The sequence below is a fragment of the Chrysemys picta genome, chromosome 12, assembly GCF_011386835.1.
Source record: "Chrysemys picta bellii isolate R12L10 chromosome 12, ASM1138683v2, whole genome shotgun sequence".
NCBI classification, from domain to species: Eukaryota; Metazoa; Chordata; order Testudines; family Emydidae; genus Chrysemys; species Chrysemys picta.
In genome coordinates this window covers 2,181,971-2,199,284 of record NC_088802.1, presented here as the reverse complement: position 1 = coordinate 2,199,284, position 17,314 = coordinate 2,181,971, and the positions used below count along the sequence as shown (strand labels likewise).

The window sequence follows — 17,314 nt, the reverse complement described above, 5'->3', positions numbered from 1 at the left end:
ACCGGGCAAGGAATCCCCACATAACCAGCCCCTGCACCCCACCCCAGAGGGTCCGTGTCTCAGCGCTGCGTGAAGGGTCACTGTATAACCAGCCCCCACATTCTACCCCAGAGGTGGCTGCATTTCATCCCTGGTGGAATCAGTCTTTCTCTGGTATTTGTAGGGCTCCATCCCCGTAGCATTTCCCCCCAGTATGTTCAGTGACGCTCTCGTTCTGTTTCCCAGGTGTCCCCGTGGATCCCACGGTGGGGGCTGGCCCCAAGCTGCCCCAGGCACCAGGGCAGGTGTCTCTGATTTAGCCGCTCACGGGGGCTGGTCACTGGTAGGATTTTCCCAGCTCCGGGTTCAGAAGCCGTCAGACTTCGCTGGACTCTGAGCCACTGCCGGGGGCTCCTGTGGGGCCGGGCTTCTCCGCTCTCCTCTGCTTCTGTCTGTGGGTCTGGCCTGTACATCTTGGGTATGAGAAGAACATTAAAGAAAATTAAATATTTCTCCAGATTCATTCCTTGTGGGACAATATTTTTCCATTTACAAATCTAAATTACATGCTGTAACAGAGTCAGCTGCCAGAGAAAACTGAATTCTAGAAAAAACCTACCTGGTTTATACAGGAAAAAACTGTCCGGAGCAGGCTTGATTTGTTAGAAGGAATTTGCTGATTGAAAGAGAAACGTGTTGCAAAAAATAAATATATGTCAATGTGTGGAAATAAAATCTGTAAGGCAAAAATTCCTTTATTCAAAATCATGTTATTCCTCGTGGAAAATAAATGGCAGAGAGGGGAAGGAACGTGGCCCAGGATGTGGCCATGAACTGAGGACAGAACCCAGGAGTCCTGGCTCCCAGCACCATTGTACCCACTAGGCCCCACTCCCGTTTCAGAGCCAGGGAGAGAAGCGAGGAGTCCTGGCTCCCAGACTGACCCCCTTCCCCGCTTAACCATTACACTCCACTTCCCTCCCAGTGAGATGCAGCTACGCACATGCACCAGCCAGCCCCTCACACAGGGCATACCACACCCCGCTACCTGCCATCCATCCCTTGTACCTGGTCTATCACTGCAGCCATCTCACAAGCTCTGACCACAAAACTTTCCACCGCCCCCCCCCAGAGGTGACATTTCCAGAGGATGCTGAGGCTGAGCTGAGCTGAGCTGGGCTGCGGAGTCGCCCAGAGTGCGGGGACCATGGAGCCGCTGCCAGCCCTGAGCCCCGTCCTCTGCATCCTCCTCTTCATCCCCACCTAGGGAGCAGGTATGTCGGCAAATCCTGGCTAATTTAATCTGCCTACCTGTCCCATCCCTAGATCCATCTCTGTCTGACCATCCATCTACCCCATCCCTAGATCCATCTCTGTCCATCCATCCACCTACCCCATCCCTAGATCCATCTCTGTCCATCCATCCACCTACCCCATCCCTAGATCCATCTCTGTCTGTCCTTCTGTCCATCTGCCCCATCCCTAGATCCATCTCTGTCCATCCATCCACCTACCCCATCCCTAGATCCATCTCTGTCTGTCCTTATGTCCATCTGCCCCACACCTAGATCCATCTCTGTCTGACCATCCATCTACCCCACCCCTAGATCCATCTCTGTCCATCCATCCACCTACCCCATCCCTAGATCCATCTCTGTCTGTCCTTCTGTCCACCTGCCCCATCCCTAGATCCATCTCTGTCTGTCCTTCTGTCCATCTGCCCCACACCTAGATCCATCTCTGTATGACCATCCATCTACTCCATCCCTAGATCCATCTCTGTCTGTCCTTCTGTCCACCTGCCCCAGCCCTAGATCCATCTCTGCCTGTCCTCCTGTCCATCTGCCCCACACCTAGATCCATCTCTGTTTGTCCATCCATCCACCTACCCCATCCCTAGATCCATCTCTGTCTGACCATCCACCTATCCCATCCCTAGATCCATCTCTGTCCGTCCATCTATCCACCTGCCCCACCCTAGATCCAGCTGTATCTGTTCTCTGTCTAGATCCTTATCTATCTATTCATCCCACCCCACCACTTCATTTATGGCTATTTATCCATCCATCCTCCATCCCTACAGCATCCATACCTATCTCTCTATACATCTGTCTGCCACCTCCATCCCTAGAGCTGTATCCATCCTTTCCTCTAGCCCCACCCCTAGCTCCATGTCTGTCTGCCTAGCCCCATGCACATGCGTCTATCCAATCTAACCCACCCTTCCTTCTGCAGTATCTCCCCATTTCTCTGCGGTCTCTATCCATCCCTCCCACCCACAGTGTCTGTCTGTCCGTCCCTCCCGCCTGAAGATCCCCCACCTCATGCATTTTTAGCGCACCGCAAACAGGAACTGTGGAGCCAGCATAAACTAGACTGGATTGAACATCAGAACAGCCAGTCCAGGGCTGCTCCATGGTTGGGTCGTTCATTTTTGACCCATTCCGTGGTGGAATCAGTATCTCGCTCTCTCTTTCTCACTGGTATTTATAGGGCTCCATCCCTGTAGCATTTCCTCCCCACTCCCCCCGCCTCTCCGCCCAGTAGATTCAGGGACGCTTTCATTCTGTTTCCCAGGCGTGCCCATGGATCCCGCACCTGAAAACTCTAGGGGCTTTTTGCAGATAATAACTTAGAAATTAGACCCAGTGCTCCTGTCAGCTAATTCCTATATAAAGAAAGAAAAAAATATACAAACACCCAGTAATTTTCAGATGACGTGTACATTTAGAACAGAAAACCACATCTGAAAAAATGGAATTCTTGCAACCTCCAGCAGTGTGTGTGTACATGCGGGGCCCGTTTCAACTCAGGAAACTGGCATCGTGAGCTAATACATTTCCTGCTGAAGTGAAGAGCGCCATGAGGTGACAGATTATAGGATTTGTAGGAGCAGGCTGGGCAGAATTGAGTTGCCAGATTTCTCAGATTTCCAGTCACTTAAAAGCTAGCCCCACGTTAGCCCAATCTGTTTATTGAAACAAAGGGTTTTTTTATGAACAGATTGGTCTGTACCTTTAGAAAGAATCACTCTCTAGAGTAGAATTAAAGGCTGGATATTAGCAGCATGGACCTATAACGAACAAGATTTGGCAGCCGAATCTTACAAACTGTTCAGATTGGCTCAGGTTTCTGTGCATGGAAGGTTTATACAAACAGTGATGATACATACAAAGCATTAAGTAGGATGGAGGTTTCTGGTGTGTTGCTACAAGGATTGGTGAGAGTAAACAGCACCGCGGTGAAATGCACCGATGCTACTCAAGTCTGTGAGACTCGGCCGTGCCCTCAGAAATGTTAAAGTACAACAGGAGCTAACAATATTTACCAGCTGGACAAGAAGAAGATATAGAAGACAGCTGCGAAATGTCTGCTTGAGGGCAGCAGTCGACGGGCAGCAGCACCTCAAAAGGTATCTGGGAAAAGGTCCTAGAAAAGTGCAGCCCCACCCTGGGGAGATTTGGTGAGATCCCGGCATTCACAGAGGAGTCGGTATTTCTGTGTCACAGCCCATGGACCTGACCCAAAGCCCATTGTAGGCAAAGGAAAGACTCCCCCCGCCACGTGGGACTAAATGACTAAATGACCACGCTGGGGCGCGGCCATTCCCTGCAGAATTAGAGAGTGGGGGAAATGGGGAAGTTGTCAGTGTCGTTTGAACACTATTTGTGGTGGTGGCAGCTCACACTTGTTTCTTGACAGCAGGGAACGATCTCAGGGGGTCACTCTGCAGCGCGGCTCTTGCAGCCTGAAACGTCCAAAGCTGGGCTGTCTGTGGGGATAATGATCCCCTGAACGTGCCGGGGGCAGCAGCCCCCGCCTGTGTCTCGCGGAGTCACAAGGGGCTGGCTCCTGCCTTTGTAACAGGTCCACATGGGAAGGTGAGGGGCAGATCACGATGAAATCTGCACCAAGCATCTTCCCACCTAAGCCCAGAGCTTCCTTCCCCCCAGGCCCCCAGCCCTGTTATTGGCTCTGCCAGATACACCTCTGCGTTCTTATTGGCTGCGCAAAAACTCGGGGGGGCAGGAGTTCCCCTGCCCCCCCCCCAATGGCACCCTTGTCGAGCAGCCCCGGGGAGCGAGCAGAAGGGGCCCGAGCAGCAGCAATGGGAGCGTGGGAGCTTTGTCGCCCCCTAGTGGCCACTGCCGTTATAGTTCTCCTCGGTACAGGAAATGGCCTGTGGCTCTGGGCATCGGGCTCCTGGGCATGGGTGGGTCTGGGGAGGGGAATGTGCACCCTGCAGGGCTGCTGGTGTGATCCTTGTTCAGAGATCTCTAGGGCCAGACCCCAAGTGGTGTGAATCGTCTGACGTTTTTCTGACTTCAATGGAACGGATTGCCAGACGCTCGGTATCTGACCCCATTGAGGTCAGTGGAGGTGTGGCCGCTTGACACCAGCTGGGATCTGGTCCAGAGGCTTTGATAGAATAAATCTTTGTGAACTGGTCTCGGGATGGGGCTCGAGCTGGGGAGAGTTACATTTTCTGAAGGAACCCCAGAAAATCAAACTGGAATTGGCCCTTTTTGCTCGCCAGAGGGTGACACCCACGTGCTTAGCACTGCATGTACAGGGAGAGGCGAGTGGGGTCTTGTGGGTTCAGGGGACACTGGGAGCTAGGACTCCTGGGTTCTCTCCACAGCTCTGGGAGAGGAGTGGTGTCTGGTGGGTTACAGCCCCCCTGAGCCAGCCCACCCCCATCACTGCCTGGATCACGCTTGGGGCAGCTCCCCCCTCTCAGAGTGACCAGCTCAGGGTCTCTGCAGACTCAGGCGTGGGTCTCACCTGCCCCTGGTTGGAGAAATTTCTTTGCACCCATGAGGGCTAGAAGCATTTTTGGGCTTGCAAGCTGAGCGCCTGGAGATCGACTCCAGCTTGTGAACGGAAACCGTGGTCAGTTGTTTGTGCGTCGCACGCGGCCCTGACTCCGACACGTCTGTAGCTGGTTGTAAATCACCCCCCACCCCACCTGCTGCTGCCTTTGCACAAGCTGCTGCCTTGCACGATGCTGAATTTCCTGTTTCTCACCACGACTCGCAGTAGCTCAAGTGCAGACAGAGCCCCGAGCCACTCGGCGCACTCCGGCCTGCCACAGAAACTGCAGTGAGTGCCACAATAGCAAATGGAGCCCCACCCCTTACCGCCTTGTAACCGGGCACTGAACTGACCCCTCTGACCAACATCAGGGACCCCGTTGTGCCAGGTGCTGCCCAGATTCCCCCCCCAACCAAAACTGGGGCCCTTTTCCTGCCGGCTCTGCACAGACCTGAACTGAATAATGACAAAAGGTTCTGGACTCAAATCCAGGAGAGGAGTGGGGTTGAGAAGGTTAGAGCGGGGGGGGGCTGGGAGCCAGGACTCCTGGGTTCTCTCCCAGCTCTGGGAGGGGAGTGGGGGCTGGTGGTTAGAGCAGGGGGGGCTGGGAGCCAGGACTCCTGGGTTCTCTCCCCAGGTCTGGGAGGGGAGTGGAGACTGGTGGTTAGAGCAGGGGGGGCTGGGAGCCAGGACTCCTGGGTTCTCTCCCCAGGTCTGGGAGGGGAGTGGGGACTGGTGGGTTAGAGCAGGGGGGGCTGGGAGCCAGGACTCCTGGGTTCTCTCCCAGCTCTGGGAGGGGAGTGGGGCCTAGTGGTTAGAACAGGGGGGGCTGGGAGCCAGGACTCCTGGGTTCTCTCCCAGCTCTAGGAGGGGAGTGGGGCCTAGTGGTTAGAACAGGGGGGGCTGGGAGCCAGGATTCCTGGGTTCTCTCCCAGCTCTGGGAGGGGAGTGGGGCCTAGTGGTTAGAGCAGGGGGGGGCTGGGAGCCAGGACTCCTGGGTTCTCTCCCCGGCTCTGGGAGAGGAGTGGGGGCTAGTGGTTAGAGAACAGGGGGCTGGGAGCTGCCCTACGCTCATCTGCTCACCCTGCTCAGACCCACGGCCCCAGGTGATCCGGGAACCAGCAGGAACCCAAGGTCGGGGGCCGGGTGTCAATCAACCATGACAGTTGGCCCCACCCCCTCGCCGTCCTTCAGGTGACAGTTGGCCCCTCCTCCTCCCTTCAGATGACAGTTGGACAAGGACACTCGGCGCCGCCTCCTGATTGGCTGTCCCGCCCAAGTGAGCGAGGGAAAGGGCGGAGCCTGGGAGCGGCAGGGACCTGGGCTGGGAAGAGAATAAGGAGGCGGGGCCACAGAGTGGGAGGGGCTAAGGAGCGGGAGGGAGGGGCAGGGTGTGGGGCTAATAGGAAAGCAGGCAGAGAAGGGGAGGGGCTATTGGGGGATGGGTGGGGCTAATGGGGGAGGGGCCATTAGCAGGGAGGAGCTACTCAGTGGGGGAGACACTAATGGAAGAGGGAGGGGGAGGGGCAATTGGGGGTAGGGAGGGGGAGGGGCCATTAGGAGAGGGAGGGGCTATAGGGACGGGGAGGGGCTGTTAGGAGGGAAGGGGCTATAGGGAGGGGGAGGGGCCATTAGGAGAGGGAGGGGCTATAGGAAGGGGGGGGCCATTGGGACACAGGGATGAGGGGGCAGTTGGGGGGGGCTCTGCCCTCCCTTCTGTTCTGTCTCTTCCCCCTTCCCACCCATCTCCCCCCGTCACTCCGGTGCAGCCCCTGGTGGGGAGCCAGGCCCAGCCCCATGGGACAGGACCCTACTGCGGGATGAGGGGGGCGGGACGGGTTTCCTTTCCACCCCCCCAAGTCACCCCCCCGCACCAGGCCAGGTTTTGGGTATGGGGCCAGGTCGGACCGGGCAGCTGTGGGCAGGCGGAGTCCCTGGGCAGGGTGAGGAGGACGCTGGCCACCCCCTCACCAATTCGGGGTGTAGGTGCGAGCCTGGTTTGTCTTTGGGTGAATCTGGCCCTGAGCAGGGGGCTCTCCCCAGGTAGTCTGAGCTGTCCCATGGCCCCAGGGCGGCACTAGGGGCTGTGCTGCAGGGGGCGGGGGGCAGCAGGGGGCTCTCCCCGGGCAGTCAGGGCTCCCCATGGCCCCAGGGCGGTGCTAGTGGCTGTGCTGCAGGGAGCAGGGTGGGGGCAGCAGGAGGCTCTCTCCATCTGTGTGCAGAGAAGACCCTCCCTCTACCCTTCCACCCATCACTCTGTCTATCTGTCTGTGGTAGGGCCCTCTGTCCATAGATCCATCCATCCATCTGTAATACACTCTCTATAGCTCTGTCCCCGCCCCCACCGCCCCCCTGAAATACGCTTCTCGCTCTCTCTTCATCCTGCCGCATCTCTGCCCCAGTCCTGAGCCCCTCATCTCTGGCCTCATCCCAGAGCCCGCACCCCCAGCCGAAACCCTCACCCCCCAGCACCCCAACCCTCTGCCCCAGCCCTGAGCCCCCTCCCATACTCTGAACCCCTCAGACCCACCCTACCTTGCCACATGAATTTTATGTACACCAATATGGAGGTGTTTCGTCACACATCACTTCCATATTGGTGTGCATAACAAAATTTATTCCGCATTCATGGGAACAATTAGAGGGAACACTGCCACACACCCCATTTTCCCTTTGCACCCCATCACCTCCAGCTCTACCCGGGCACCGATCTCCCCCCTGACAGTGGAAACCCCTTGATGGTCCTGCCGCTCACATCTAGCTTCCAGCTGCCCCTGGGGTACCTGACCTCCCCTGGCGGTCCCTGGAGCCAGCAGCTCCCTCTGGGATCCACTGGGGGATCATTTCGGGGCAGTGAGAGGGGGCTGGGACCCACGGAGTGGTAAGGACACCATCACCCCCTGCCCCCTCCCCTCTTGGCACAGGGGCAGATAGTTCATCACTGGAGGGTCTGTGCCCCCTTCCCCCCATTTCCACTGGGGGATCAACTCCCTCCTCCCCCGCCCTTGCACTGGTGGGTCGGTGCCCCCTGCTCCTTCTTTGCACGGGAGAGTCAGCTCCCTCCTCCCCTCTTTGCACTGGGGGGCAGCTTCCCCGCCCCCTTTCCATTGGGGGTGCTGATCGCTCAGCACTGGAGGGTCCACCTCCCCCCTCCCACTAGGCAGGGCAGTTCCCTGCCCCCTTTGCACTAGGGCATTTCCCCCGCCCCCTTTGCACTAGGGCATTTCCCCACCCCCGCCCCCTCGGCACTGGGGGGCAGCACCAGTTGCTGGCTCTGCTGTACTCTATGGCGCCCGCTTTGCTCATCCGCCGACAGAATGTTAATTAGCACCAAACGTGTCCTACTAGTAAACTAACTAGTCCCCTAAAGACTAATTATGAATATGTTAATTAGCCGTTAATTGTTAGGTATATTTCAACTATATTTCGAGGTTAGGGTGAGATAAACTAGTGCTATTTCCTGAAGTGAAATTTGGTTAACATCACACAGTGATTGGCAGTTTACTATGTTTCGGGGGTGAATTCTGTCACTAAAATGGGGTAAAAAGACGCTATTCGGCGGGGTTTGAGGGGGAACGGCATGCTGGGAAATATGCAAATTAGTTAAACTGGCGGAGCAACTGGAGAAGGTGGCGGGAACAGGCGCCTCGCGCTGCCAGTCAGTGGCCGTTAGGGGGCGAGAGCGGGGTAGTTGGGGGCGGGATACGCACGCATGCGCTGTGCTAACCCCTAGGTCGGGGCACGGGTGGTGCGCATGTGTCTGCTTTCAGTTTCGGTTCCCTCCCCAGTCGGCCGCACGTGCGCCCACTCGTTCGATTTCATGGCGTTCCAGTGCGCATGCGTCTAGCCCATCCCTCTCAAAGGGTTTACTCCTCAATGCGCATGCGTAAAACCTGCTCTCCCTCCTCCCCCTCGCTGCACTGAAAATTTCAGCAAATAGATTTTACGCGCACAGTGATTATTTTCTGTGGAGAATTTCAGTGTTGTGGCGAAATCTCAAAAACCGAACAGTTTTGATTCAGAGCAGGGCCGTGTAGGGGTTGTCACTCCAGAGCCTCGTTCTCTTTGGGCCAGACGGTATCTCCTATGATGCATCACTGCTAGGGACTCCTATAACGCCCTCCCCTCATCGAGAGGAGAACGTGGTGCACCATGGGAGACGTAGTTCTTCCAAGGAGCCTGCCCCATAGAGAATGTGGTACCTGAGTTACAACTCCCATGGGGCACCACTTTGAAGTTTGGATGCCTCCTTTTCTGTGGGCCAGGCTCCTGGGCTGAACTGTACCTCCCCTCCTGCTGAGAGGAGTGACACGAATTCACACCAGCTGGGGATCTAGCCCCATCAACCCCCCAGAGCAACGGCCGATTGACACCAGCTGGGGATCTGGCCCACAGCCTCACACATCTATCACCACAGTCATCTGTAAGTAACTGTCCTGAAGCAAAAGGCCCAGCCCGTGGACTAAGCTAACACTAACCCTGGGAGATGCCTCCAAGGTTGTGTGATGAAGGGATCTCCTGCCGTTCCTTGCGTCTCCCTTTGCTGCACAGTCAGATCTGACTCTTCAGAGCCGCTGGGTCTGGATGGAGGCGTATTCTGTGCGAGCCGGAGACTTGAACGTGATCTCGGCGTAGTGCAGATCCTCACTCGCGTTACCACCAGCTCTGCTGTGCCCCTGTTGAAGACACAAATCAAGTCACCCGGCCTCCATCTCCCGCTGCCGTCTTTCCAGCCCCGTGAGTGCATTTAAGGGGGAAGTGGGTAAAATGGAGACCCTGGCTGTGTGTTGGAGGATCTGCGTGTGCTATTGTCCCCAGCACACATAGCCCCACGCCGGTGTGACTCAGCCCCCAGAGGGACCCCCCAAGCGGATACAGGTCGGCAGAACTGTGTGCGGAGAAGGGAGCCCAGGGCTGGAATAGCAGAGGGACTGCGAGTTGAGATTCGACCTATTCACCTATCTTTGTGCACGCTGATCTGTACGTACATGTCTGCCAATCCCCATGTGCACGTCTGCCTGTCTAGATCAGTGGTTCTCAACCTTTCCAGACTACTGTACCCCTTTCAGGAGTCTGATTTGTCTCGCATTCCCCAAGTTTCACCTCACTTAAAAACTACTAGTTTACAAAATCAGACATCAAAATACAAAAGTGTCACAGCCACTCTGTTACTGAAAAATTGCTGCCTTTCTCATTTTTACCATATAATTCTAAAATAAATCAATTGGAATATAAATATTGTAGTTACATTTCAGTGTAGAGTGTATGGAGCAGTATAAACAAGTCACTGTTTGTATGAAATTTTAGTTTCTACGGCCTTAGTTGGTGCTTTTTATGTAGCCTGTTGTAAACCTATGCAAATATCTAGATGAATCGATGCACCCACTGAAGCCCTCGGTGTTGAAAACCACTGGTCTAGATGATAGATAATCTGGTACTTTTGCAGCTTCCGTTACTGTAATATTTAAGGGCTAAAGTACCCCAACCCTCTCCCGTGTTCCGTTGCTCAGGTTTCTACCAGAGTCACATGGACCGCGCGTCAGCACTGTCTTGAAACTGACACCACCACCCAGTTAAACTCAGGCTCCAAATTTAATGGTCTCACCTTTGCCGGCTGCTGCTGTTGGGTGTCTGGGGAGGCTGCTGGGGAGGAAAGAAGGAGGCATGGGTTACTGTTGGAAGAGATGACTGGAGGTGTACGAACTAAACAGAGGACTGGAGAATGTAGATTGGAGGCTCCCGTTCCCCCTTGCACCAGTAGGACGGAAGAGAAGTGCATTTTGAACGCCGGAAGAACGGGCAGACGGAGTGAGCGCGGAAGGAGGAGTAAATACCTGGGCGTCTGCGCAGCAGGAGGGCGGTAACTAAGATGATGATGCTGACGCCTGCCAGAGCAATCGTGGCTCTGTAGATGGTGAGTTCTGTGCTGGTATACCGCTTCGATTCCTTTCTATCGTCTAAATAAAAGGAAGGATGTTAATGTTTCCAGTGGCAAGAATCATTCCTGGAAAGAGCCATAGGAAGCCATTTCTGGTGTATTTCGTTGTGGAACTGGATTCTTATCTCATTGGTACCGTACCAGTGTGAATGCAGAGTGACTCCGCTCATGCTAATGGAGTCAGGGCTGGATTCTGATCTCAGAGCTCCCAAAGTGAATGGAGTCCAGACTGGATTCTGGTCTCCATGACTCCAGTGTGAATCCAGAGTGACCCCACAGATGTCAGCAGAGTCAGGGGTGGATTCTGATCTCTGTGAGTCCGATGTAAATCTGGACTGACCCCACTGATGCCAAAGGAATGAGGGCTGTATTCTGATCTCAGTAATTCTGGTGTGAATCCAGAGTGAGCCCACTGACCTCAATGGAGTCAGTCCGGATTCTGATCTGAGTGACTCTGGAGTGACCCCAGTTACGTCTGTGGAGTTGCTCCCAAATAGAGGCCACAGAGGCGGGTCCGGTTAGGTTGGTGCAGCGTGTTAGTGGCCTGTTGCCCTCCTGGGGTCTGGGCTAATGGCCGGCAACCTCCATTCATACATGGGACCAATGGGAGAGAATCTCAAGTGACTGGTGCAGCAGAGAGCGTGGTGGGGCCGTGTGGGTCACGGGGCCATTCTGATCTCTCTCTGGGTCAGCGGCTGCGTGTCTATGGGGCTGTGGGTGGCTGATTTCTGGACTTGTGTGTGCTTCTCTGTGTTTCTGGCTCTGGGGTTGTGTGCCCATTACTCATCCTTGCATTAAGCAACCAACTTCCTCTTCAACAAACACTTCAAGAAAACTTCCCCAGTCTCCACTGGCGCCTATTGCAAACCCCTTCGCAGGTGCCAATATGAGTCTGATCTTCCCACAGTGAGTCACTGGGGCCGGATCATAACCTCACCTGCAGCAGGCCAAAGGGCTCAGAGCCAACCCGGGACAATAGCTACAGAACAGAAAGAGAGACGTCTCTGGCACCTCGTGGCTCTTGGGAGAAGTGGGGGTCTGAGTTTCTAATCACCTCTCTCCCCCCGAGGTGCTAACAGGATGTCATAAATGATCTGGAGAAAGGGGTAGACAGTGAGGTGGCAAAGTTTGCAGATGATACTAAACTGCTCAAGATAGTTAAGACCAAAGCAGACTGGGAAGAACTTCAAAAAGATCTCACAAAACTAAGTGATTGGGCAACAAAATGGCAAATGAAATTTAATGTGGATAAATGTAAAGTAATGCACATTGGAAAAAATAACCCCAACTATACATACAATATGATGGGGGCTAATTAAGCTACAACAAGTCAGGAAAAAGATCTTGGAGTCATCGTGGATAGTTCTCTGAAGATGTCCATGCAGTGTGCAGAGGCAGTCAAAAAAGCAAACAGGATGTTAGGAATCATTAAAAAGGGAATAGAGAATAAGACGGAGAATATATTATTGCCCTTATATAAATCGATGGTACGCCCACATCTCGAATAGTGCGTACCGATGGGGTCTCCTCATCTCAAAAAAGATATACTGGCACTAGAAAAGGTTCAGAAAAGGGCAACTAAAATGATGAGGAGTTTGGAACGGGTCCCATACGAGGAGAGTTTAAAGAGGCTAGGATTCTTCAGCTTGGAAAAGAGGAGACTAAGGGGGGATATGAGAGAGGTATATAAAATCATGAGTGATGTGGAGAAAGTGGATAAGGAAAAGTTATTTACTTATTCCCATAATACAAGAACTAGGGGTCACCAAATGAAATTAATGGGCAGCAGGTTTAAAACAAATAAAAGGAAGTTCTTCTTCACGCAGCGCACAGTCAACTTGTGGAACTCCTTACCTGAGGAGGTTATGAAGGCTAGGACTATAACAGCCTTTAAAAGAGAACTGGATAAATTCATGGAGGTTAAGTCCATTAATGGCTATTAGCCAGGATGGTGTCTCTAGCCTCTGTCTGTCAGAGGATGGAGATGGATGGCAGGAGAGAGATCACTTGATCATTACCTGTTAGGTTCACTCCCTCTGGGGCACCTGGCATTGGCCACTGTCGTCAGACAGGATACTGGGCTAGATGGACCTTTGGTCTGACCCTTTACGGCCGCGTTCGTATGATGTGAGACAGACCAGAGCTGCAGCCAGCGATAACTCGTCAGAAAAGCCGCCTCGAATCAGCCGGGAGATTGTTTAATATAAACCTGACACCCCCCACAGCATGATCGTTGCTCAGATATTCCTGATCTCCACTCCAGATTGCAGCCAGCCCCATGTCCCATTCCCCGCTCCCTGAGCCAGCCTGTCCCCCGCCTTGGGGCCGGATTGGAGCCAATGCTCCCTAGAGGGGACAGGCCCTGTGCCCCATTCCCTGCCCCACTGAGTTAGCCAGTCCCCCGTCCTCGGTCAGATCAGAGCTGGCATCCCCTAGTGGGGAAAAGCCCCATGTCCCATTCCCCGCCCCCCTGAACCAGCCAGTCCATGCCCTGGGCCGGATTGGAGCTGATGCCCCCTAGAGGGAAAGGCCCCAAGTCCCAAGCCCCCCAAGTCACCTCTGCCCATCACAATCAGGGTGGTCCCGGTGCCCTTCCCCTGCTCGCCCTGTGGGTAGGTGATGTAGCAGCAGTAGAGACCCGAGTCCCTCTCCATCAGCTCTGACAGGGTCACCGTAGCCTCCGCCTGGCCCTGCTGGTCCCGCTGGCTCTCGGCCAGCCGCCCCTGGTAGAAGGGGTGGGCGGGGTCCAGCACGACGGCCTCCCGGGAGCCCCTGGCCCAGGTGACTTTTGTCCCGGTCTGGTTGCGGCTGTGGAAGGTGCAGCTCAGGGTGACGTTGCCCCCGGCCGGGACGCTCGCCGTGGGGGGCAGCTGCTGAACCCCGAGACCTGGAGGGAGAATGAGCCATGTGACAGACACAGGGCAGGGACTGCGCTGCTGTCACGGGGTGCTGGCTGCGTCCGTCTATCCGTCCCCCTCACCTTCCCGCAGCAGAGCCTGTCTGTCTAGCATCTATCGCTCGATCACTTTACCCAGCCCGAGACCCGTCTGTCCTCAGCACTTTCCATCCATCCACCATCGGCTCTGTCCATCCATCCATCCTCAGCTCTGTTTGTCTGCCATCCATCCACTTGTATATCGCCTGCCCCATCCAGCCATCCTCAGATCCATCTATTCGTCTGTCCATCCACTCACCCACCCATTCTCAGCCCTGTCCGTCCAACCATCCATTCATCCTCAGCTCTCTCATCCATCCACCCATCTGTCCTTATCTCCGTCCGTCCACCTGTCCATCCATCCAACCATCCGCCCATCTGTCTGTCCTCAACTCCACCTAGCCATCCATCCACCCTCAGCTCCGTCCATCCATCCATCTGTCTTCAGCTCCATCCATCTCTCCCTCCATCCATCCACCCTCAGCTTTGTCCATCCCTCTGTCCTCAATTATTTGTCCCTCCCTCCATCCATGCTCAGTTCTGTCCATCTATCTATGCATCCACTGCTAACCTGCACCATCCATTCCCCTCCACACTCCGCTACCCACGAATCCCAGCCTGCAGCCCTGGGAAGCACACCACATTTCAAGGCAATGTAAGTAACCGGGTGGACTTTAGGGCACTTAGGAGAGTCAAGCTTTAAAGAGAAAGCTGGTCTAAACCTTAACGATGGGTAGACCAGACAGTCCTCTAGAATAAACCATATCCCATCCCTGTACAATCCCTGCACGTATTCCCCTATCTATCCATCCATCCCCATCCACCTCTTTCCCTATCCATCCATCCACCCTCAAACACTCCCTCCATCTCTCTAGTTATCCATCCATCCCCAAACACCCCCCTCCATCTCGCTCCCTTTCCATCCATCCATCTAGCCATCCTCAGCTGTCTATGTATTCTGAGACCATCTCTCCATACCCATATGGGAGGGGAGTGGGGGTGGGTGGGTTGGAGCAGGTGGGGGCTAGGAGCCAGGACTCCTGGGTTCTCCTCCCCAGCTCTGGGAGGGAAGTGGGGGTCTAGTGGGCTAGAGCAGGGAGGGCTCGGAGCCAGGACTCCTGGGTTCTCTCTCCATCCACCCCATAAATCTGAGCTTGTCTCACCAGCTGCTATGGAGGGGACGAGGAAGACGATGAAGCAGATGATGCTAGGGGCCGGCAGCCACCCCATGCTCTCCGCGGGCTGGGAGCCGCCCCAGGAGTCACAGACCGGGACTGTCGAGCAGATGGGTCCCAGGGACGGCAAGTAACGGCTGCTCCGGAGTGAGCAGCGCCGGGCGCGCAATGGAAACTCTTGTGGCTGGCGAGGGGGAGGCGCCTGCAGCCAGGAGGTCACTGGGCCTGTGCACAGGTGGGTGTGAAAGCAAAAGTGACCAGGGGTGTTGAGTTCAGCAGCAGGACGGGCTCATTTCTGTATCCCCTGGGCTCTTGGCCTCTCTGACGCAGCCACTGGCTGTGGGGCTGGGGTGCCCCGGTGGTGATGGTGTCCTTATAGCTCCGTGGGTCCCAGCCCCCTCTCACTGCCCCGAAATCATCCCCCAGTGCATCCCAGAGAAAGCTGCTGGCTCCAGGGACCGCTGGAGGAGATCGGCTATCCCAGGGGCAGCCGGGAGCTACGTGTCGGTGACAGGATCACTGGGGGGTTTCCACTGTCAGGGTGGAGATCGGTGCTCGGAGAGAGCTGGAGGTGGCGAGGGTGCAAAGGGAAATGGGATGTGTGGGAGGAAGAGAGAGAGCGTATTACGGGGGGGGGACAGAGCTATTAACAAATAGAGAGTGTATTACAGACGGATGGATGGACGGACGGACAGAGGGCCCTACCACAGACAGATGGATGGATGGGCGGATGGGGGGAAGACCTTCTCCGCATACAGATGCACCGAGCGGTGGCTGGCTAGCTGGATAGAGATCCCTACCACAGACAGATGGACAGAGTGATGGGTAGACAGGTGGATGGAGGGCCCTACCACAGAGCGATGGATGGATGGAGTCATGGGTGGACGGATGCAGACGGGGCCTTCTCCGCAGACAGATGGACAATGACGGATGGATGAACAGAGCAATGGGTGGACGGATGGAGACAGGCCTTCTCCGCAGACAGATGGACGGGATGAATTGCTGACAGACAGAGCAAAGGCACTGAGGATGGATCGATCCATCCATCCTGCCCTGTTCCACCCTCTTCCATCCACCTCCCCCCAATAAAGCACACGGGGCCAAACCCGTCTACCTTACAGACAGGCCAGCTGTCCTTCTGCTACATCCCAGGGCTGATGGGGAGCTATGGGGAGGTGGGGGGACCCCATTCCCCCTGTTCCCAATTCACAGGCCACCCCAGCTCTGAGTGAAGGGGAATCCCCCGCAGCTGTGGGCGGTCTGGGGTCCAGGACACACGGAGGAGCGGGGCTGATCCATGCCAGCAGGGGGCGCACATGCTCACAGACACGTACACAGGCCCCTGTCACCTTTAATAGCACAGACAAACACCTAACTCTCCTCCCCCCCTTATCCGGCCCATCTCAGAGGTGCTGACCACAAACGTTTCCACCGGCCCTCGGAGGTTGATGCTTCCGGGGGATGCAGAGGCTGAGCTGAGCTGTGTTGGAATAGAGATATTCAGGCTGCCTGCACAGGTCTAGGCTTTAAGAACGTCGGTGTATTTTTATCACTTAGCTAGTTACAGGGGTATGAAAACAAAGAATCAAAATCCCAGCCTGCCTGTGACTGGGCCTTGTCTCACTAGGAGCGTCTGAGGCCTGGTTCTTAGGCTGAGGCCTTCGGCTAAGCAGCAGGGGAAGCCATAAACTGGGAAGCGACCGGTCCCGTCCTCACATCCCAAACCCGTCACATTGAAATGAAGTGCTATTGGGCTGTTAGGAAGACAATCCTGTCCTGATAGTCCCCATCACCACCACAGAAAGAAACAGATCTTCAGATGGTTAAGGAAAACTTAGTCTGATAGCCTCCTGTCTGGCAAGAACTCACTGATCAATGGTTGTGGTTGTAAAACCCTCATTTCTGTACCGCTTTATCTTTATGGCCCCCACTTTTCTATTGTTAATCTGTCTGGGTCTCTAATTGTCTGCTGTATAATTAATTTTGCTAGGTGTCAGTTAATTAGGGGAGTGGGATATAATTGCTTAGAGAATTATGTTACAATATGTTAGGATTGGTTAGGTAAATTTCAGTAAAATGATTGGTTAGGGTATAGCTGAGAATATTACTATATAAACTGGGGTCAAACAGGAAGTGGGGAGAAGGGAAATTGGCATCGTGCTTGCTAACGGGAATAGGGAACAGGGACACAGGCAAGGCTCTGCAGCATCGGAGCCAGGAAGGGGGACGGGGGTAAACGCTCCACAGCGTCGGAGCTGAGAAGGTGGACGCGGCGGAACAGACTCTACCGGCGTATAGAGATAAGCCCGACTGGTGTGAAGGGCTTCAGAATATTCTTGCTTGGAAACTAACCCCAGTAAACATCGCATTGTCCGCGCTTCGGACTTCTGGTCTTCTGCTTTCTGTCTGCGTGACAAGAACCAGGGGAGAGGGTGAAAGCCCTGCGCAAAGCCGCCCAAGACAGCGGGGACC

At 55.0% G+C, this 17,314-nt stretch overlaps 1 long non-coding RNA gene across 1 annotated transcript; it reads left to right on the top strand.

The window, feature by feature from the left end:
• The first annotated feature begins 10,570 nt into the window (after positions 1 to 10,570).
• LOC135974674 (uncharacterized) lies at positions 10,571 to 16,002 on the top strand. The gene is made up of 3 exons (XR_010591798.1): positions 10,571 to 10,708; positions 14,834 to 15,077; positions 15,514 to 16,002. It is a non-coding gene; the product is annotated as an uncharacterized LOC135974674 (long non-coding RNA).
• The last annotated feature ends 1,312 nt before the right edge of the window (positions 16,003 to 17,314 follow it).